Raw genomic sequence first — 22324 nt, forward strand, 5'->3', positions numbered from 1 at the left:
TAATTATCTTAGATTTCATATTTTAAATTTGTCCATTGAACATAAAAATCTGGATGAAAAACAAACGTTTTTAATGTTTTATGCCTGTTCGAGTTCAGTGACGACGCTAATTAACGGTCATTAAAACCGAATCAACATTTTGTGCATGAACGTCAGTAAATGCACAAACTCCCACATTTGAGATTTAACAATAAGTTATCAAAGCAAGTTACTTTGGTTAAAAAAAAAGTATTGACGTTAACATGTTTATTGCTCAGAAACGCGTCTTTATTTACAGACCAAGTCACTGACGTCAAAACAAAACGGAGCAAAGTGTGACTGAAGGCGTGATAGGTATTGTAATTAATCTAAATTAACGGTTTATTTTGACAGCCACAATTTTAATAGTTAATAGCGAGAGCCTGCAGTTATTTACGAGCTTAGGAAGCTAACGATTAGCTTACTGTCATGCTTTGCCTCTTCACCTCTAGCAGCTTGTATCTTCTCGTCTTCATCTTCATATGAATTCCCAAAGTCTTCTGTACGTCTCAAGCGTGTTTTTCTCGCCGCCAGCAACTTTCTCTTAAAAACGCACAGCAGTAAACACACCGAGTTCGCCATTGTTTATGTTTGTGTCGCGTATAAAACAACGTCACTGCAGTTTGCTCTGCTGACCCCGCCCACGTTGAAGAGGTACTATTTGCAGTAGAAAAGCTCGCGCTTGGAACCAAACCGAGTAGAGTAGAGCCGAGTAGTGCTGGTGCTTTGTAGTGGAAAAGTGGCTTATGTGAATCAAGTTTACCTAGAGAAAAAAAAAAAATCAGTTTTGTTCAGCAGTGAACAGTAGGTTTATCAAAGCACCTTCTGCGGAAAAGCTGCACTCCACAGCCCAGTTTTTCATAGGCTGTGTTCACGTTCACACACGGTCTGTCAGGTGACAGGATTCAAGCTCCGAAACTTGTAACTGTGACCAAAAAAGCAAAACAATTAACCAGGGACATCAATGTAGCAGCAGAAGCCTAGAACATTTCAAAGCGACAAACTGAGAAAATAAGATCTTTTGTTCTGACCTGTTTTGTCATTTTAGCTGGATTCATCATCACAGTCCACGGAAACCTTAACATAAGACGCTCTTGTTTTGGAAGACGCAGTTTAAAATATTTTATTTCTATATTTTATATATTCTATATTTTATTTATATTTTATTTAAATATTTTAATTCCTTATTGTGGAAATTACTTGTCAATAAACACAGCATTTTTAAAGAGGTCCCTTGGTGTTGTAATGCTGTGCTCCGGGTGCACATTGTGATCTTCAGACAATATATTGTGCAGCCTTAGTGTGCTCACAGAATTAATGAAATTATAGCAACGGCCTGCTTTTTTTAAAATTTTTTTAATTATACAAAATAGTTTAAGAAATATAACTAACTTAGACCATTTCTCCCATAATATCACCAGATATGTCTGTTGTAGGTCAACATAAAATGCACAAATGTTAATAACTATGCAATTTTAAGGTTTGGGAAAACGTGGTATTGAGTTACTTTAGAGCTCAACATTGTCCTGTATGAGATGGTACGGTAACCTTGAGCAAAAACAAGATAATCCTTTCTTAGTTCTACAACACACAACACTGTATTGTGTGATGTTACACAACTTCTACTTCTCTTTTCTACAAATCCATAGCTTCCATTTCTCACTCTCCACAAGTTTCATGTAAACCATAATTTTCATAAATTGTGTTTACTTGGACCTGTTGGGTGTTTTGTCATTACACACAGTGTATTGCTATGCAACAGTACATGTGTGCAAAATAGCTGCAAGAGTAATGTTTTGGTGTTGTGGTTTTTAACCCCAAGTTCTTTTTTGGAGTATTTGAGCAAAACTACACCGAGCAAGTAATTGACAGATTCAATTTACCTTGTTGAGTCTCCTGTGATTTTGTGTGGCTGTAACCACTTCAGTTTGTTGAATTCAAAGGAAAGTGTTTTGTAAGAGTGGAAGCAGAGAGTTCGCTCACTGCATATTGGACAAAAATAATTTAAGTTTCACCGGCGGGTCAGAAGAGTAATTCATAATTCAAAAGTGTAATACATTTTAACAACTTGCTGAGTCACATTTTGCATGAAATTGTCACCACAGTGAATGACAGAGGGGGAGAAAATAAAGAAAAGAACTTGCAAATCAAAGTGGTGTTGATGTTTTTCCCCTTTTTCCTGTCCTTGTTAAATGAATATCTGTATAAATTGAAAATGTTGCCTCAGGCTTTGAGAATTGATTGGTTTGGCTTTCTGTTACACAAAGTATTTTTAATTGATGAAAGTTTTGATGAGGAAAAAGAAAACAGCATCATGTTGTTTTGAATATTTATATATATATATTCTAACCCTAACCCTTTTCAGTAGTTTTAACTTGCACTAATCATACAAAAACTGAAATGATACTTGACGAGTGCTGGTCAATACCCAAAATGCTCAATCATGTAAATGCAGAAATTCCTGATTCTGACTCTACATGCTCCCCCACAAAACTAAAAAACCCGTGTGTTAGGCCAGGCCCAACCTTTTCATACATTTTCTGAACACCTCAGGAGTCGAAAAACTGTCACAGTGAACCGACTTTGTACATCAGTGAAGAGACGTACTTCATGAGCGAAATAATAAATGACTACAATATTGGCACTGATACTTTATTAAAACCTAAATACATAAAATAGCTGCCTCAATCCAGACATAAAATAACCTCAGTCTTCATAACAGTGGTCCCAAAACACTTTTTTATTTATTTATTTATTTTTTTTTTATGGGTTCTTTCAGCTCAGAGCTTTTCCAGACATGCAGCATAGTCATTCACATCACGTAAATAATCTTCTCAACTTGGACGTAGAACATCATCCACATCCCATCTAGCGGTGCACCTTTGTGCCACTTCACACAGTCATAAATTGGATTGATATTTTTATGGAGGCAAGAGACTGGCTTCTTTTTTTTATTCCCCCAGTATGAAATACGGAGGATGTAGCAGCGATCAGCATGTCAGTCTGTCCATCTGTTTTCACTTGTTAGCATGATATCTCAACAACCAGTTGACCAATTTCATTCATATTTGTCATCAATGTGTACTTGGGTTATCCTCCGACACCAGTTGATTATGGTGACCTTGGGGTCAGTTTCAAGGTCACAGTGAGATATTCAAGATATTGTCATTGCCACCCTTGTTAGCGTGATATCTCAAGAACCAGTTGACCACTTTAATTCATATTTAGCACAAGATTTGTGGGGACTGGGGCGGGGTGGGGGGGTATGACTCTTGCTTTTTATTTCCTTTTTTTTTTTATGTCCCACCACTGGTATGGACATAATATGCGGGGAATTGTCATCATGCTTGTCTTTGTGTCTTTGGGAACATTTTTGTAAAAGCAGTAAGTCACACCACTGTGGCATAAACTTCATACTTACGCCGTAGGTATCTCCTAGGACACTGATGTCCTCCACAGGGGCCATTAGAAGTGCACTGTGAGAAGTTATTAAAAAATCCAAACATGTTTAAGCTTTCAATTTGGTAATAGTTTTAAAAGTTTTCCAAAATACTTGATTTCATGTTTTGAAAATATGCAACTTTAAAACATGTTACATGCATGTAGAGTAGGCTGCGGTGTTCTTAATTTTGGAAATAGCAGCCATAAGGAGTAGATGAGCTGCTGTGAGTTGAGTACATTTGTTTTTATGTAAATAATTATGACCTTTCTTTTTTTAAATGGTTGTTACTCAGCGGTTTACATTAGAGACTTATTCAGCATCTGTAACCATTACGGTGGCACAGCTCGTAATGTATATAAATATGCTAAATCAGGTGCTGATTTGCATAAATCATTCCAATGACCATAATGTGTTGACAGATGAAATATGGGTATGCTAATTAGGGCGCTGATTTGTAAGCACTGCACTTCTAGGGTGCCGATAATTTGCCTCTTAACGTGTTTTTAGCATGTAAATTAGTACTCGTCAGTCATTTCCTGCGAGTGTCTGGAGGATGAGGCTTTAATGAAGAGTTGCTTTGCCATTTGGAAGTGGAGGTGTGAGAATGTGTTTTTTTTGGGTTGTAGTCATGGTCTCTCATTGTTCAGTTCAAACACCTGCTCCTGACTCTGCTGTGAGTCACGGGTGGCTCAATTAAACTCAGGCAACTTACACATAGATGAACACAAACAAAGACAAACCAGGGGATTCCCTGCTGCCTGAGACTGAGCGTGCTGCTACGGCACCCTCTGGCTCATATGTCTGGCTGTGGGGCCGCTCGTCTGTCTGAAGCATTGATCGATCACACCTTATTTGCACTTTGTTTTCTGGCTGTGGCGACAGGCACGCACAGTCTTTTCCATTCAGCAACTGCCGTAGCCCGGGGCTAAATATGGAATCAAGAATCTTTGTCATTGCACAGTCGTACATTAGCACAACGAAACTGGAGTGGAAATAAATAAATAATAAATAACTAAACAAGGCATGCATTTATCAAAAAAGACACTACAACCCCTGGCAATAATTATGGAATCACCGGCCTCGGAGGATGTTCATTCAGTTGTTTAATTTTGTAGAAAAAAAGCAGATCACAGACATGACACAAAACTAAAGTCATTTCAAATGGCAGCTTTCTGGCTTTAAGAAACACTATAAGAAATCAAGAAAAAAAATTGTGGCAGTTAGTAACGATTACTTTTTTTAGACCAAGCAGAGGGAATAAATTATGGAATCACCCTGTAAATTTTCATCCCCAGAACTAACACCTGCATCAAATCAGATCTGCTTGTTAGTCTGCATCTAAAAAGGAGTGATCACACCTTGGAAAGTTGTTGCACCAAGTGGACTGACATGAATCATGGCTCCAACACGAGAGATGTCAATTGAAACAAAGGAGAGGATTATCAAACTCTTAAGAGGGTAAATCATCATGCAATGTTGCAAAGGACGTTGGTTGTTCAGTCAGCTGTGTCTAAACTCTGGACCAAATACAAACATGGGAAGGTTGTTAAAGGCAAACATACTGGTAGACCAAGGAAGACATCAAAGCGTCAAGACAGAAAACGTAAAGCAATATGTCTCAGTCTCAAAAATCGCAAATGCACAACAAAACAAATGAGGAACGGATGGGAGGAAACTGGGGTCAACGTCTGTGACCGAACTGTAAGAAACTGCCTAAAGGAAATGGGATTTACATACAGAAAAGCTAAACAAAAGCCATCATTAACACCTAAACAGAAAAAAACAAGGTTACAGTGGGCTAAGGAAAAGCAATCGTGGACTGTGGATGACTGGATGAAAGTCATACTCAGTGATGAATCTCGAATCTGCATTGGGCAAGGTGATGATGCTGGAACTTTTGTTTGGTGCCGTTCCAATGAGATTTATAAAGATGACTGCCTGAAGAGAACATGTAAATTTCCACAGTCATTGATGATATGGGGCTGCATGTCAGGTAAAGGCACTGGGGAGATGGCTGTCATTACATCATCAATAAATGCACAAGTTTACGTTGATATTTTGGACACTTTTCTTATCCCATCAATTGAAAGGATGTTTGGGGATGATGAAATCATTTTTCAAGATGATAATGCATCTTGCCATAGAGCAAAAACTGTGAAAACATTCCTTGCAAAAAGATACATAGGGTCAGTGTCATGGCCTGCAAATAGTCCGGATCTTAATCCAATTGAAAATCTTTGGTGGAAGTTGAAGAAAATGGTCCATGACGAGGCTCCAACCTGCAAAGCTGATCTGGCAACAGCAATCAGAGAAAGTTGGAGCCAGATTGATGAAGAGTACTGTTTGTCACTCATTAAGTCCATGCCTCAGAGACTGCAAGCTGTTATAAAAGCCAGAGGTGGTGCAACAAAATCCTAGTGATGTGTTGGAGCGTTCTTTTGTTTTTCATGATTCCATAATTTTTTCCTTAGAATTGAGTGAGTCCATATTTTTTTCCCTGTGCTTGGTCTAAAAAAGTAACCGTTACTGACTGCCACAATTTTTTTTCCTGATTTCTTATAGTGTTTCTTAAAGCCAGAAAGTTGCCATTTGAAATGACTTTAGTTTTGTGTCATGTCTGTGATCTGCTTTTTTTCTACAAAATTAAACAACTGAATTAACATCCTCCGAGGCCGGTGATTCCATAATTTTTGCCAGGGGTTGTATATACAAATTGAAAGGCTAAAAACAGAGACACATCAATGATATGAGAGGTTGTTGCACACATTGTGTATAAATTATTGTTGTGTAAAAAAGTTGTACACACATTGATTTGCACTTATACGGCGCATGGCTGTGTCAGCTGTTTGCATTTATCATGGCAAAGGCCCTGTTTATAAAATGGTCCCCAGTCTTAGTCCTGGTTCTTAGCATCCTGAAACATCCTCCAGAGGGCAGCAGCTCACACACCTGATGCCCTGGGTGTGTGCGGTCTCCCATAGTGCTGCGAGCCCTCCTGAGACAGCAGAGGTCCTCTAGGTAGGTAAACTGTCTCATCACCTCCAGAGATGAGCTCCACATAGCCCATATAGCCTTTTAAATATGAAATGATCTAAAGTTATATAAATGCAGTGTTCTGCAGGTGGCAGTGCATCACATGATGCCTTCTTTTCAAGGAGACTCCAGATCAATGATCCAAAATCTGTTTTCACTTGCTATCACCCTATTCATATTAATTGTTTAGGGGTCTATACCAGGCCACGGTATAATTGAAGTAAGATTCTTCATTGTGCATACCGGGATTCCCTTCCCTATATTTTCGGTACATGACATGTGGCGAGCTGTTAGTCCGCTGTTTTGTGCAGCACCTCTGAGTGCTTTACTACAGTTTGCATTGTCTCGCGGTGTCTCACAGCGCAGTGACGATGCAGCACATCCCATTGTGAATTTTAGAAATGTATTCACATTTTGCTTTTCTTTCAAAGTCTATGCGCATCCTAGCTGTGTTAGTGTCAAGGCAGGAGCAGCTTGACAAGAGAACAGCAGCACACCAAAGTAAAATAAATAAAGCAATAAAATGAATGAATGCTTTGCTTCCCGTCCCCTCTCCCCAAAATGCACACATCTTACCAAATATGTAGGTTGTGATGTCAATGTTGACAGTGTAAAGTCCAAAAAAGGTGAAAATGTGAAAAAGAATATATTCATACAACACTCAATAAGCAGTATAATGCTACAACGTATGCAGGCATTGGAAAAAAAAATTAGCAGCATAAAGCACATAAATGTATCTTATGATACGTACCAAGTATTGGTCATCCAATGATGGGTATCGAATTTTGAGAAACGATCTGGAGCCCTAATATCACTTAATTCTAGTTTTACTTCCTCGTTCTGTTGTATATTTCATCCCACATGTAGCTGGCCTTGTGTGTCTTCCTGCGGTTGCTAGATTAATTTATTAGCTCAGTTGAAGGCATAACTTCCACGTGCCTGTGGTATATTAGATAGGGTAAACTTGATCTGGTGCATCAATGTTGACCAGATTATTTTCAATTTTTCCCTCTTATATTCCTTTTCAGAGGCATATATGATGATGACATTTATTGTTAATGCTTACATACACTGGCTGGGATGAACTCTCACTCACTCATCTACATTAATGCTGTAAAAGCCCTGTGCTGTTACTGTTATGAGGAATAAGCTTCTCGTGCTTCCACATATGGTAATCTGATGTTGCTGCTGTGGTGTTGTCCTGTATTTTGAGGGGGCACCATAATATTTTTACTCTCAGGTTTTCACGCCACAAACATGGATATGGATTAGCCAAGGTATTAAGTCCCGTGCTAATGAAAGGATATTCTTTTGTGGAAGTGCTCTGTCTGAGTCAACAGTTTGTTAGTCATTAAATGTTTGACAGTACAACTGTGGTTGGCCCTTCGTGAGACAAGTAGAGGCTTCACAGCTTCATCCCTTCTCCTTGTTTCACAAAAGTTCAGTTCAGGCCTATTTAGCTCTCAGCATCATTACAACTAGAGGAATCATGCAACAATCTTGAAGTACAGGATAGTTTGCTGCACTTGACTCCTCCACAGTCTTCAGCATTCATTTTCTATACCTGCTTACTCCAGTTAAGGGTCACTTGTGAATTGGAGTCTGACGCAGCAGTCATAGGGTGAGAGGCAGGGTGCACCCTGGACAGGATACCAGCCTGTTACAGGGTCACATAGACAAACTCAATAATGACTGTTTGAGTGCAATGGAAAGAACATTTCATGAGCTGAATGATGAAATGTTCCAAATGAATAAAAGTACTTAATTTTCTCATATTTGGAGTCAGACTGGATAAATTGTCGCACCTTTTTTATCGCCTCCTTTTTCTCTTTCTGGTCCCAGCTAAAAAATCCTTGTGCTCGTTAAAGTGGCGCTTTTTCAGATGTTGAATTAAGTTTGCTGTATTGTAGGCTACGATGGAGCGTCCGCCTCTCTATACAACGGCTTTGCAGTTTTTAGTGTAAAATACAGCAGAGGTGATGAAAGTTATTCAACCACAGGACTGCTTAATGCTCACCTGCTAGCTGGTTCCAAATCCTGTCTCAATGAGACACGGCTCTATTCAGGAAACGCCTTCCACAGTTTGCACCCAGCTTGGAGAGCATCCTGCAGCAGGGAATCCCCTTTGGAGACTTTTCAACAGAAAACACACGCACAGACAGATGCTCCTGGATCGGAAGTGTCTTCAGGTTGGTTCGGAATTTTCCGATCCGTGAATTACATTGGTATCAGAACCCAGTACTGATGTTGGATAAGATCGGCCCATCCCTAAAATAAATAGCCTACAGAATGTATGTAGCACAGGTGTCAACGATGGACTAGGCTGGGAAGCCACCGTTGAGGATTTCATGATTCCGTAGCGTATTGTGCACGTGGCGTGGTTCCGGTCTCAGCCTGCATTCACGCAGCTGGGAACCTACGTGTGAAAAGCTGTCATCTAAAGCTTTCAGAAGCCATGCAGGTGTTGGGATTTTTTTTCTTTGCTGCTGTGTGCAGTAATCAGAGTGGAAAACACAAGTTAGTGTGTGTGTGTGTGTGTGTGTGTGTTTTGCTCATTTCCAAATAAAAATTGATGCCAGGGACTCATCCAAAGATGGTTTCTGTAGGACTCTGCATTTTTCATTTGTGATGTGTTTAGAAGGTGTGGAATTGTAGACTGCTGGTGACCTTTCTGGCTGTTACTCCCCCCCCTCTTACACTCACACTGCTGCATGTCTGCTATTCTGTTGCTTCTGGCTGATGCAAAGAATTGTGGGTAATGAAACACTGACACGCACTGCCACAAACAGTAATTGCAAATCATGTCTGCAGCATAGCAGGCTGGGACGCTGACACATAACACAGAAAATTGAGGATTTGAATGTTTACATCAAGGAATGTCGATGAATTTGAGCAAACAGAAATAAGACGCTATGCTAAAGCTTGGTTTATACAGCTCCGTAGCCACGCAGAGCCCTCTGTGTCGCAGTGAACCCCCTCTGAGCCCCTCTGTGTAGCGTGATGTGCACCTCCCAAAAAACTGAGACTGCGTGGGCTGTGATTGGTCACTTTTCTGGTTTCACTCCTTCCTCTCCCATCATATTTAAAGTCTGATTAAGAATTTTTGCAAATACAGAGTTACCAAGTTGTAGAAGCATGAATCAGGCTGAAGAGGCTGAAAGTGTCATGTTTATTTATTTATTTACCCCTTCTGGGATTCTTCTCTGCTGGGCTGCATAGTTTGCCCCCATTGGCAAACTATACATATCGGTCAAGATGATGCTGGCATGCGACAGACAGTGTGGTACTACTACAACAACTACGCTTTACTCCCGATAAGCAGTTGTGCATTAGCAACTTAAACCTGTCATTTATTTGGCTGCAGTATGTACCTCAGAGTAATCTCGAGTTCAGGCAGCCTCAAGTTCTGGTTTTTAGTTTTGATCCAGATTGAAACATCGTTAAGTCAGGGATCATGCATTGGTTGTTGCTTGTCGTCACATCTGCAACACTATGGAACCACCTTGGATCCTGGATGGCAGCCATGGAGTCAGACAACCAGTCCACGCCCACCACACCTTGAAATTCAAACACTATGGCACTTCTGATATTGAGGAACCAGGCTCTTACTTTAAGCTGATTACAGTCATTATCCTTAAATCTGTGAAAGAGACATTTGTCTGCGGGATATGTAAAATATTTATAAAGACACTTCAATACAATTTGGTGATGAAGTTGATTCAAAGCAAAAGATAAGTAGCTTTAAGGAAGCCCCAGAATGGAGCTTTTTCAAAATAACAGTTTGGTTTGCCATTTATTTTCAGTGTTTTGTACACTGGTGAAGTAGTTTCTCCAGCCTGAATTCAGCCCAGTTAAAGACAGAGTGAGGGCCTTGGCAAAGCCAGTGCCTCACTCTGTGTCCTATAGTTACCACGTTTTGCTCATCCATTAGTTTCTGTACTGCAAGGTAACACTGATTTTTTTTTTTTTTGTAGTATTTTATATCTAAGAATTTCTCTATCCTTTCAGTTAATAGTGCGTTCATGATCACAGCAAAGTACTTACATTTTTCTGTGCCCTTATAGTAGCTTAGGGCTTGCACACTTGGTAACTTACCAAATAAAAAAAAAATAGAGTACACAAACTGGTTCATGGTGAAATCTGTTGCACCAGATCAAGTCCAAAATCAGCTTTATTGTGTCTTTGTAATGGCCCATTGATTGTTAGTGGATGCTGTGGATGTTATGGTCCAGTCACATGGCACAGGACGTGAACGAAGTGAACAAAGTAAACGAAGTAAAAAAAAAAGAAGTCACAATTCATTGAGAAAAGGTGGACGAAAGAGCTTTATCACCGAACAGCCTGCGAAGTAAGAACGCAAAAGGGATGAAAGAGCACTAAACAAAACCGATGCTAACGATCTCAACGCTTTAAATTAAATCGTCTGGAGCCACAGCTGGAGCAGTGTGTGTCTGCATCTCTGAGTTCCAGGACTCGACGCTGGGACAGAGCTAATAGCGCCTGAGTCCTGGAGAAACTGCAGACAAAAGCTGTGGAGATCTGTGCACACGTCAGTGGACCTGCCTGCTCTGGTTCCTCATCCAGAACAAAAGAGGGATCATCTCCATCATCATCAGAATCCTCACTTGCTCCAATTTATAAAAAAAAAAAAAAAAAAAAAAAATAATAATAATAATAATAAAAAAACCTTCCGGTTTGCCATGGTCACTGCTGTATCACTATTACATTACTAAAGGTGCGTTTACAAATAACCAAGACGCGTTATGAATGTCATTTTTCTGTCATTCGTGACACATTCCTGACATTCTTAATGTGACTTAACGCCTCTGAATAGCTTTCTTAATAGTGCGTGTTGGTGCGTGATATTCTTGATATTCGTGGAGCATGTTTTTGCCTGTCAAACAATCTTCCACGAATGTCACACACCACCCTCATTTCGTCTCACGTCGTGGAGGTTGCAACTGAGCGTATTAATCCGTTTTGATGAGTATTGATCCTTAATAGAATGTGACAACGTTCGTAGTGGTACCTGTGATGGTTCTTGGAGCCCAAACTGCCACGCGTTATTATGAAGTGAAACGGAAACTGTCAAGTTTTGACACGACTTGTAACGCAGTGTCACATTTCACTGTGCGCCACGACAAATCAGTTTTCTGTCACGTGCGCACAATTAAACTCGGCTCCAAATGTCATTCCACAGTTCCTGCTGAAGCTCCTCAGGATGCTCCTGCAGGTGGTCCACCTGCTGTTGTAACCGATGAGCGGGAGAACGAGTCTGAGCAACCAGAGGAGCGAGAGGAGACTCACGTGCTGCCCGACATCTCTGCACCTCCTCCAGTCCAGCGGAGGAAGAAACGTGCACAATTAAACCCTGCTGCACCACATTCAGTTTGATTGCTGACACCAAGTCGGCTAAAAGTCTCATTTCAGTGCTCTTCAGCGCGCTCCTGCAGGTGTTATACCTACTGCATGTGCCTGATGTTTGGGGAAAATGGGCGAGACGAGAGCCGCATGAAGCCACACATCTGGCTCACTGCGCGACTCCATGGCACAGAGCCCAACTACGCATGTAGTCGCAAAGTTCTTCTGAAAAACTGGAGCGATCTGAATTTGGTTGGATGAATATGCGTGTGTGTGTGTGTGTGTGTGCGCGGAACTCCTCCGCACGTCTGTCTTAATGTGCCGGAAAAGTACTGATGTCCACATCTTCTCACAATTCCTGTGCTAGTCAGATGACATACCGGATCAAAACAGCGTCCAGTTTAAAAATGAATGCACATTTCACTGTTACAAGAGTTTTTGTCATGGAAAGAGAACGGTGCAGCCACTTGGCGCAAAGCAACGCCGTGATGAAGCCTCACGGGACATGTTCTGGCATGTCCAGCTCATGCACAATCACAGTCGGATATTCACATGACTGGAAAGCAACCGGAATCCGTCTGAAATCCACCTGAAAGCTGTCCTGAGAGACCAACACCGAGGTGGTTTTGTCCCGCATAATGAACGGAGCGTCCCTCCACTTTTCTTTCCATGAAAAAAACTCCTGTAACGGTGGAATGTGCCAGAAAAAGTGCTGATGTCCACATCTTCTGCCTTTTTGTGAAAGTCAGACGAGGTCCCGGATCAACAAAGCCTTCACGTTGGAAATGATCTGGTTGTTTCTGCGGGGTGTCAGCCTGTCGATGGGGGCTGGGAGCGCACCGCGCTCTCAGCAGTTGTGGGCCATCCTTAAAGCGGCAGTAACACTCCTTAATCTGTTTAATCCCTATAAAATCGTCCCTGAAAACCATATAAATTTTTCGAACGGTGTCCACCTGGAGGTCTCTCACAGTTTCTGGAAAAAAATTGATGCAGCAAAGCTCCAAATCAGACATTTATTCGCAATAAAAAAATAGACGAGAGGGGTGGACCAAAGCCTGCTCACAGGCGAATGACGCAACCGACGGGCATGAAAAAACACGCATGCGCATGAGGGTTCAAGCTTGTCTGAAGCAATCAAACGTGATTCAAATCCATATGGTTTTTTTAAAAAAATAATAAGGTCGGATACTTTTCTAACAGACCTCGTAGGTTTGTAACAAAACCGGTTCATTTGTGTTTGACAGAGTAATTCTGCTGATTCATCTCTGAATCACTGAGTTGTGAAAAAGGTGAATCACCACTCATCTGCATGAGATAATCCGTCAAAGCCACATTGATTTTTGATTTTTGCTGTAGCTTTCTGGAGAAGGAATCTCGCCCGCACCGTTTGTTTAATTCATTAGATCACTCAAGACCTTTCCACATAGCTGATGCTAATGGCCTCAGCCGGGCTTCTTATCTCCTCTTGGGCTGTTTCATAATGCCTTCTGGCGTAGGAGCTCAGTTTGTTCATTCAGGAATGCAATTATGTCAGCGTGGCGCTGATGATTCTTGGTGCTTTTGCTCCAACAAACCGCAGTTGCCGGTCGTAATTCTGCATGTCAGGCGAAGAAGATGGAGGTTTCTAGAGTGAGTGTAACGTGATCCTGAAAGCTAAAATGCAGTCGTGGAAACCTCCTTTGAGTGTTGGCGATTTGCCTGAAAGTTATCCCAGCAGGGAAACACTTACTGCCAGAGTAAGTGACTGACTGGCAAACTGTTTAGGAAGCAGGAATATTCACTTCACACCCATCCTGGGTCCTGTGAGAAGAGGAAGGATCTAGTGCATATACACGGCACAGTTGAATAGACGGGGCTCTTTATTTATTTATCAGAACAACAATGCTAATCCCTCTGAGGAAATACAGCTCCCTTGTGTTTGAAGTGGGCTCGCTGTCGGTGAAGCAGCTGCTGACATCATGTGAATAGACAGTGCCCAGACCACATTTGATGGGGGCTGAGAGGCGGCGAGCAGGAGGGCAAAGAGCTGAGGCGCACCAGTGTTTGCTCTCTCAGCCTCGGTGGGTGAATTGGAGTTGGACGAATTCGCCTAAAGCACACTGTGTCTTTCCGGATTGTTGCTGTGAAGGCACACAAAGCGACTCTTGATCACTTTGGTAGGAAAAATGCTTTTGTTTCACTTCCTTTTATATTGTTTCAACATTTGCACTCTCTAGATGTTGTTTTTTAAGAGTATGAATTATTTTGAGCATGTAATGGCTTCGTGCAGCTAAATTGTAATACGAAATTTACATAGCTTGTGTGTGTGTGTGTGTGTGTGTGTGTGTGGTCAGCTAGCTAATAAAAGCTGCACTTTTACAGCTGTTTAGTAATTATCTGGGTGGAAAAGCTAATGGAAAAGTTTGGTTGCCATGAGAAGTGGATAAAATTCATTCATGTGGAGGCACTTTGCCGTGTTTGCACTTTGTAGTCGACAGACATGAAATCGTTGAGCCCTAATGGACAGGCACCGGAATCGCCATTGCGTAGAGGCAAACCTTTGTGTGAGTTATTGAGGATAATGTGAGTTTATTATGCACAAATCGAGTTTTTAAAAGGCCCAGAGGGAAAGCGGTGAGTCTGCCTCTCTAATGGGGTCGTGTAAGTGTCCGTGCTGACTCATATTTCCTCAGTGAGGCTTTAGTACCTTGTTTCCATGTGCCAAAATCTCTTGTTACATGTCACCTCAGCCATTGTGTTGACTTATAATGTGCCATCCTTCTATATCTGTTCCACTGTTGTGGGCTTCGGGTTTTATTTGTAGAAGTTTTATGTTTTGTACATGCCGCTTTCTGTAGAAAACAGAAATTACCTGTATTTGAATTGACATTTGTTCCTGAAATAGCTTTGTAATTAAGATGAAGAGAATCCCTACTTTGAAAATAATTCAAATGTGTGCCACAGCGCAGGAAGGACGCTGCAAATGGAAGGCTCATATTCTATGCTGGCACTCATTTCTCACTGGGAATTGAGTTGTTATTGTCAAGAGTGAAAAGACACACCTGTGATATTTGTCCTGCGGTAAAGCTTCCAGCTGCAGCTGTGTCAGGTTTCTTGCTGTAGACATACACGGACCATCTACATAAAGACACCCTTATTTATTAACTGGGGCAGGTTTGAGGGGCTATAAGTCATAATATTTAGAGTGATACCATGAGATTTCAGGGAGAAAATTCACATGGGGACTAGCATTGTATTCTGGTAGGGCTGGGCTATATAACAAAAAAAAAAAAAAATCCATCTGTATTTATTACAGTAATAATGCTGTTAGTTTGGAGACGTGAAGAAACTAGATGGTCATTACTTAAACGTTTCTATTTTATTGCACTTGTTATATGGAAAACACTGCATTAACATCTATGGCTACAATATGACACAATCTACATGAATGACAAACTACTCCTGTATACTGAGTGAGGTACTGTGATTCACCTTCCAGAGCAGAAGGTGGCGGTAATGCACCATTACGCTGGATGTCCACTGCTGTAAAACGAGATGAGGATCAGAATCAAATCAATTTTATTTATATAGCGCCAAATCACAACAAACAGTTGCCCCAAGGCGCTTCATATTGCAAGACAAAGCCATACAATAATTACAGAAAAACCCCAACTGTCAAAACGACCCCCTGTGAGCAAGCACTTGGCGACAGTGGGAAGGAAAAACTCCCTTTTAACAGGAAGAAACCTCCAGCAGAACCAGGCTCAGGGAGGGGCAGTCTTCTGCTGGGACTGGTTGGGGCTGAGGGAGAGAACCAGGAAAAAGACATGCTGTGGAGGGGAGCAGAGATCAATCACTAATGATTAAATGCAGAGTGGTGCATACAGAGCAAAAAGAGAAAGAAACACTCAGTGCATCATGGGAACCCCCCAGCAGTCTAAGTCTATAGCAGCATAACTAAGGGATGGTTCAGGGTCACCTGATCCAGCCCTAACTATAAGCTTTAGCAAAAAGGAAAGTTTTAAGCCTAATCTTAAAAGTAGAGAGGATGTCTGTCTCCCTGATCTGAATTGGGAGCTGGTTCCACAGGAGAGGAGCCTGAAAGCTGAAGGCTCTGCCTCCCATTCTACTCTTACAAACCCTAGGAACTACAAGTAAGCCTGCAGTCTGAGAGCGAAGCGCTCTATTGGGGTGATATGGTACTATGAGGTCCCTAAGATAAGATGGGACCTGATTATTCAAAACCTTATAAGTAAGAAGAAGAATTTTAAATTCTATTCTAGAATTAACAGGAAGCCACTGAAGAGAGGCCAATATGGGTGAGATATGCTCTCTCCTTCTAGTCCCTGTTAGTACTCTAGCTGCAGCATTTTGAATTAACTGAAGGCTTTTCAGGGAACTTTTAGGACAACCTGATAATAATGAATTACAATAGTCCAGCCTAGAGGAAATAAAGGCATGAATTAGTTTTTCAGCATCACTCTGAGACAAGACCTTTCTAATTTTAGAGATATTGCGCAAATGCAAAAAAGCAGTCCTACATATTTGTTTAATATGCGCATTGAATGACATATCCTGATCAAAAATGACTCCAAGCTTTCTCACAGTATTACTAGAGGTCAGGGTAATGCCATCCAGAGTAAGGATCTGGTTAGACACTATGTTTCTAAGATTTGTGGGGCCAAGTACAATAACTTCAGTTTTATCTGAGTTTAAAAGCAGGAAATTAGAGGTCATCCATGTCTTTATGTCTGTAAGACAATCCTACAGTTTAGCTAATTGGTGTGTGTCCTCTGGCTTCATGGATAGATAAAGCTGGGTATCATCTGCGTAACAATGAAAATTTAAGCAATACCATCTAATAATATTGCCTAAGGGAAGCATGTATAAAGTGAATAAAATTGGTCCTAGCACAGAACCTTGTGGAACTCCATAATTAACCTTAGTCTGTGAAGAAGATTCCCCATTTACATGAACAAATTGTAATCTATTAGATAAATATGATTCAAACCACCGCAGCGCAGTGCCTTTAATACCTATGGCTTGCTCTAATCTCTGTAATAAAATTTTATGGTCAACAGTATCAAAAGCAGCACTGAGGTCTAACAGAACAAGCACAGAGATGAGTCCACTGTCTGAGGCCATAAGAAGATCATTTGTAACCTTCACTAATGCTGTTTCTGTACTATGATGAATTCTAAAACCTGACTGAAACTCTTCAAATAGACCATTCCTCTGCAGATCAATTAGCTGTTTTACAACTACCCTTTCAAGAATTTTTGAGAGAAAAGGAAGGTTGGAGATTGGCCTATAATTAGCTAAGATAGCTGGGTCAAGTGATGGCTTTTTAAGTAATGGTTTAATTACTGCCACCTTAAAAGCCTGTGGTACATAGCCAACTAATAAAGATAGATTGATCATATTTAAGATCGAAGCATTAATTAATGGTAGGGCTTCCTTGAGCAGCCTGGTAGGAATGGGGTCTAATAGACATGTTGATGGTTTGGAGGAAGTAACTAATGAAAATAACTCAGACAGAACAATTGGAGAGAAAGAGTCTAACCAAATACCGGCATCACTGAAAGCAGCCAACGACAACGATACGTCTTTGGGATGGTTATGAGTAATTCTTTCTCTAACAGTTAAAATTTTATTAGCAAAGAAAGTCATGAAGTCATTACTAGTTAAAGTTAAAGGAATACTCGGCTCAATAGAGCTCTGACTCTTTGTCAGCCTGGCTACAGTGCTGAAAAGAAACCTGGGGTTGTTCTTATTTTCTTCAATTAGTGATGAGTAGTAAGATGTCCTAGCTTTACGAAGGGCTTTTTTTATAGAGCAACAGACTCTTTTTCCAGGCTAAGAGAAGATCTTCTAAATTAGTGAGACTCCATTTCCTCTCCAACTTACGGGTTATCTGCTTTAAGCTGCGAGTTTGTGAGTTATACCATGGAGTCAGGCACTTCTGATTTAAAGCTCTCTTTTTCAGAGGAGCTACAGCATCCAAAGTTGTCTTCAATGAGGATGTAAAACTATTGACGAGATACTCTATCTCACTTACAGAGTTTAGGTAGCTACTCTGCACTGTGTTGGTATATGGCATTAGAGAACATAAAGAAGGAATCATATCCTTAAACCTTCTTACAACGCTTTCTGAAAGACTTCTAGTGTAATGAAACTTATTCCCCACTGCTGGGTAGTCCATCAGAGTAAATGTAAATGTTATTAAGAAATGATCAGACAGAAGGGAGTTTTCAGGGAATACTGTTAAGTCTTCAATTTCCATACCATAAGTCAGAACAAGATCTAAGATATGATTAAAGTGGTGGGTGGACTCATTTACATTTTGAGCAAAGCCAATTGAGTCTAATAATAGATTAAATGCAGTGTTGAGGCTGTCATTCTCAGCATCTGTGTGGATGTTAAAATCGCCCCCTATAATTATCTTATCTGAGCTAAGCACTAAGTCAGACAAAAGGTCTGAAAATTCACAGAGAAACTCAGTAATGACCAGGTGGACGATAGATAATAACAAATAAAACTGTTTTTTTGGACTTCCAATTTGGATGGACAAGACTAAGAGTCAAGCTTTCAAATGAATTAAAGCTCTGTCTGGGTTTTTGATTAATTAATAAGCTGGAATGGAAGATTGCTGCTAATCCTCCGCCTCGGCCCGTGCTACGAGCGTTCTGGCAGTTAGTGTGACTTGGGGGTGTTGACTCATTTAAAGATATTCATCCTGCTGTAACCAGGTTTCTGTAAGGCAGAATAAATCAATATGTTGATCAATTATTATATCATTTACTAACAGGGACTTAGAAGAGAGAGACCTAATGAATGAAGAATGAAGCAGCACAGTGGCTTAGTAGTTAGCTGTGTACCTCACAGCAAAAAGGTCCTGGGATCACTTCCCACCTATTCCTTTGAGTCGTGTTTGCATGGGTTCCCTCCAGGTGCTATGGATTCTTCCCACTTCCAAAGACATGCAGGTTAGGTGGGTTAGAAATTTTTAATTTGCCATAGTCGTGCGTGCAAATGTGAATGTGTTAAGTCTGTCTATGTGTGGCCCTGTGATAGTCAACCTTTCACCCTATAACTGCTGAGATTGGTTCCAGCCTGCCGTGGCCCTTAATTGGGGTAAGTGAGTATAGAAAGTAAATGAATGAGGGAGATGTTCCATGTCGGAAGAGTAAATTTAACAAACCAGGCTCTCAAACTGAAAGACCATGCTCTTGAATAAAGAGGGAATATAACTTTCATACTGTTTGGCACTCCACTTGTTTGGACTGTGTAAGACAACAAGAACAGCAACAAGCACAGCTACACCACCTGAGAACGTGATGCACGGATCAGTACGTAAGGTTTAATTAGATTGTGATTTTAATTAGACAGTTTGCTTGAAACCGATTTTAGTGCAGAAAAAGGTTTGGCAGATTTCCTCACACAGCTGAACCTAGATATTGCTTAGTAGTTGATCAGATAACTGTTTGTGCCTGAACCCTCTGTAGATCCAACTCTCCCTTTAATTAATTAACTTATTTGTAATATTTAAGAATGAACTAATTTTGCCTAAAACTTAGGAGCTTCACACACCACATACCTTTCTAATATGTTGTTTATTAAGTAACTCATAGAATAGTTAGTCTAAGTGCATATGCTACAGTAGAAAAGAATACAGAACATTTTACCAAAACAAGCTCTGAGGTAATGTTAAAGGGTCCCTGCCACGCTATGACATTTTTACATATTCTTGAAGAATAAAAGAGCTTTTTCTGTTGTGTGGGCCGCTGAAGAGGAGGTACTGCTGGCCCACCATCACCAGAGGGCGCCCTGCCTGGAGTGCGGGCTCCAGGCACCAGAGGGCGCCGCCGCCTCACGGGAGCAGCCTCGGTGACAGCTGTCACCCATCACCTGAGACAGCTGACGGCAATCATCAGTGGGGTATATCAGCAGGACGGCATCTCCACCTCATTGCCGAGATATCGTTTCTACCAGAGAGGTAACATATCAAAGCCTACTGAGTACACAGTTTTGACTGAGCTAGTTATTGGTTTACTGTTCCAACGAGAGGTGGAGGTACCTTTCCTGCCGTTCGGAGTTCTGGGTGCAAACGCGCCCCCATCTAACTGTTCTTTTTCCCTCGCCAGCAGTACCAGGTCCGACACGCGGAGGCAGTGGCCACCTGGGAGTTCGGGACTTGGCGGCTCCAGTATTCCCGGGGTCCTGTGGCGGAGGAAGCCGTGTGGTTCCGGTCTTACCTTGGAGAGGCGTCTCCTATCTTCGAGCCTGCCCACACGACACCTTTGTGTATTGACTTTTGTCCATTTCTGTAATTGGTTGTATTCGTTGTGCACATTCACAACAGTAAAGCGTTGTTATTTTGACTTACTCCATTGTCCGTTCATTTGCGCCCCCTGTTGTGGGTCCGTGTTCCTACACTTTCCCAACATTTTCCACATGTTGTCTTTGGTTTTTTTACCATAAAATTACACTGAACAAGGATTTAGACGTTTCATTACCCATCTGAGAATTTGAATTTTCCGCCTCTGAGTTGACCTACTTTTTTGCTGCGATGGATGTGACATCATTCGAGTAGATGTCGCAGCGCTGCTCTGTTTACCAACACGGCAGACACGGACAGCGAAGGCATAGTGCGCGATTATAGTGAAGATTTAAGTGACATATCGATTGTTTTTGAAGAAGATGAGGAAGTTTCTGATGAAGAGATTAACGGTGTAAATAATGAGCGGCTCCAAACCGTGTATGTTCAAGCCAAACGCGACAGAAAGAGGATGAAGCACAGCTGTCAGCTGACAACAGCAGCGTTGTGGAGGACAACACAGAATGGTTTGTTCACTCACCACTTTCTTATAAATGATCATTTATTCCTGGCACGGTGTGTTTGTGTATGAAAAAATTATTTCAGCAGCACAGTGTGCTTAAATTCAGGAGTTTGTTCTAAAATCACTGAAAATAAAGTTTCTGTACATTCTGTATATATTTAATCATTTATAAGTCAGCTTCTTGTGATTGCTAATTCTTCACTTTTTATTCAAAGGAAATGATTGCAAATCTTTATCTGAAAAGCTGTAGACTCACATGGGATGGGAGAAAAGGGGGGAAAGATTTCTAAATAAAAGAAAATTTTACTTCTATATCTGTTGTCAAATTTTACCAGGCATAATACTGTAGAAAAATGTTTATGCTGAATGGAGACTTTCCTGTCTAAAATACACATACAGAACATCTGTAATCATAAATTGTATCACATCTAATCTACTTTGAATGAACATAAGCACTATGCCTTCGCTGTCCGTGTCTGCCGTGTTGGTAAACAGAGCGGCGCTGTGACACAGCTACTCCAATGACGTCACATCCGTCGCAGCGAAAAAGTAGGTCAACTCAGAGGCGGTAAATTCAAATTCTCAGATGGGTAACGAAACGTCTAAATACTTGTTCAGTGTAATTTTATGGTAAAAAACAAAAAAAAACAGACATGTGGAAAAAGCTTTTTTTATTGTTCAAGAATATGTAAAAACGTCATGGCGTGGCAGGGACCCTTTAAATGTGCAAATGTTCAGGTTCGACAAACAAGTGTTATCTGAAAAATGTTGATACAGAAAATGATCATGCATAGTCACAAAAAAATGAGTCCAAATAACATTTCAGATTGCACCAGATTACAATGATCAGTGCAAATCAGTACCGCAGCCTGTCATTAAATAGCTGGTTTTATATAACGACTGAGTGGATCCTTGTCATTTGATTGTTGGCTTGTATGTCATGTGACATGCATTATTCATACCATTTGCCGTTTGTGTTTCATTGACCGTGCAATAGTTCTTGTTTAGCGTACAGTTTTGGTGCTATATGAAATGTGTTATTGCATGCCACGACCACCGCGCATGCTCACACTACCGGGGCGGTGACTAGCTAAACATCGCGTTGTTTTGCTCGCGGACGATGATTTGAAGGAGCTAATTGATGCTGCTAATTCTTCTAACACCCTGTTTCTACACCAGAGTGGGGATTTTTGACCCCCTTTGCTTGTCAGTGCAGGTTGAATACAGTTGCCACTCGTGTGCACACGAGTGCCCTTCTAGTTACACATGTACTCACCCACCTCTTTCCTTTTTAGAGTACTAATTTCCGTGAAGGGCACGGTTACTCATGTTTCAGTCAGCACTGACTAAAAGATGAATTAAGTTCAGCTGATACACCCAAATGCTGTTTGCTTCACCTTCACAGCTAATCTGTTTTCAAGTCACTTTTCATATTTCCATTTTACAAATTGCAGCAGGTGAATGGCGGTGACGACCTACAGTGCCGCATTCTGTCAGTGCTACAAAAACAAGTTCATCATTGCAGTGAGCTTTGTGCATATCGAGGATGAATTCCTGTTTTAAAAGCAGCACCGTTAAGCATCCGCAGCTGAGACCAGGCCGTCGAGAGCAGAATGCAACTCATCAACATCACGCCTCCATGGAAACGGGT

The 22324-nt window shown here is 41.1% G+C and overlaps 1 protein-coding gene across 2 annotated transcripts in view; it reads left to right on the forward strand.

Moving 5' to 3' along the window:
* pkig (protein kinase (cAMP-dependent, catalytic) inhibitor gamma) overlaps window positions 1-22324 on the forward strand; it is an 81683-nt gene that overhangs the window by 30462 nt on the left and 28897 nt on the right. The window contains exon 1 of one of the 2 annotated variants that reach the window (XM_034173364.1): window positions 13874-14010. The exons of the other annotated variant lie outside the window; for it this stretch is intronic. The gene's annotated coding sequence lies outside the window, so the exon portion shown is untranslated. Of the gene's footprint in view, window positions 1-13873; window positions 14011-22324 lie in introns of those variants that run through there. 2 annotated transcript variants of the gene reach the window in all.

The sequence above is a fragment of the Thalassophryne amazonica genome, chromosome 6, assembly GCF_902500255.1.
Source record: "Thalassophryne amazonica chromosome 6, fThaAma1.1, whole genome shotgun sequence".
Lineage (NCBI taxonomy): Eukaryota > Metazoa > Chordata > Actinopteri > Batrachoidiformes > Batrachoididae > Thalassophryne > Thalassophryne amazonica.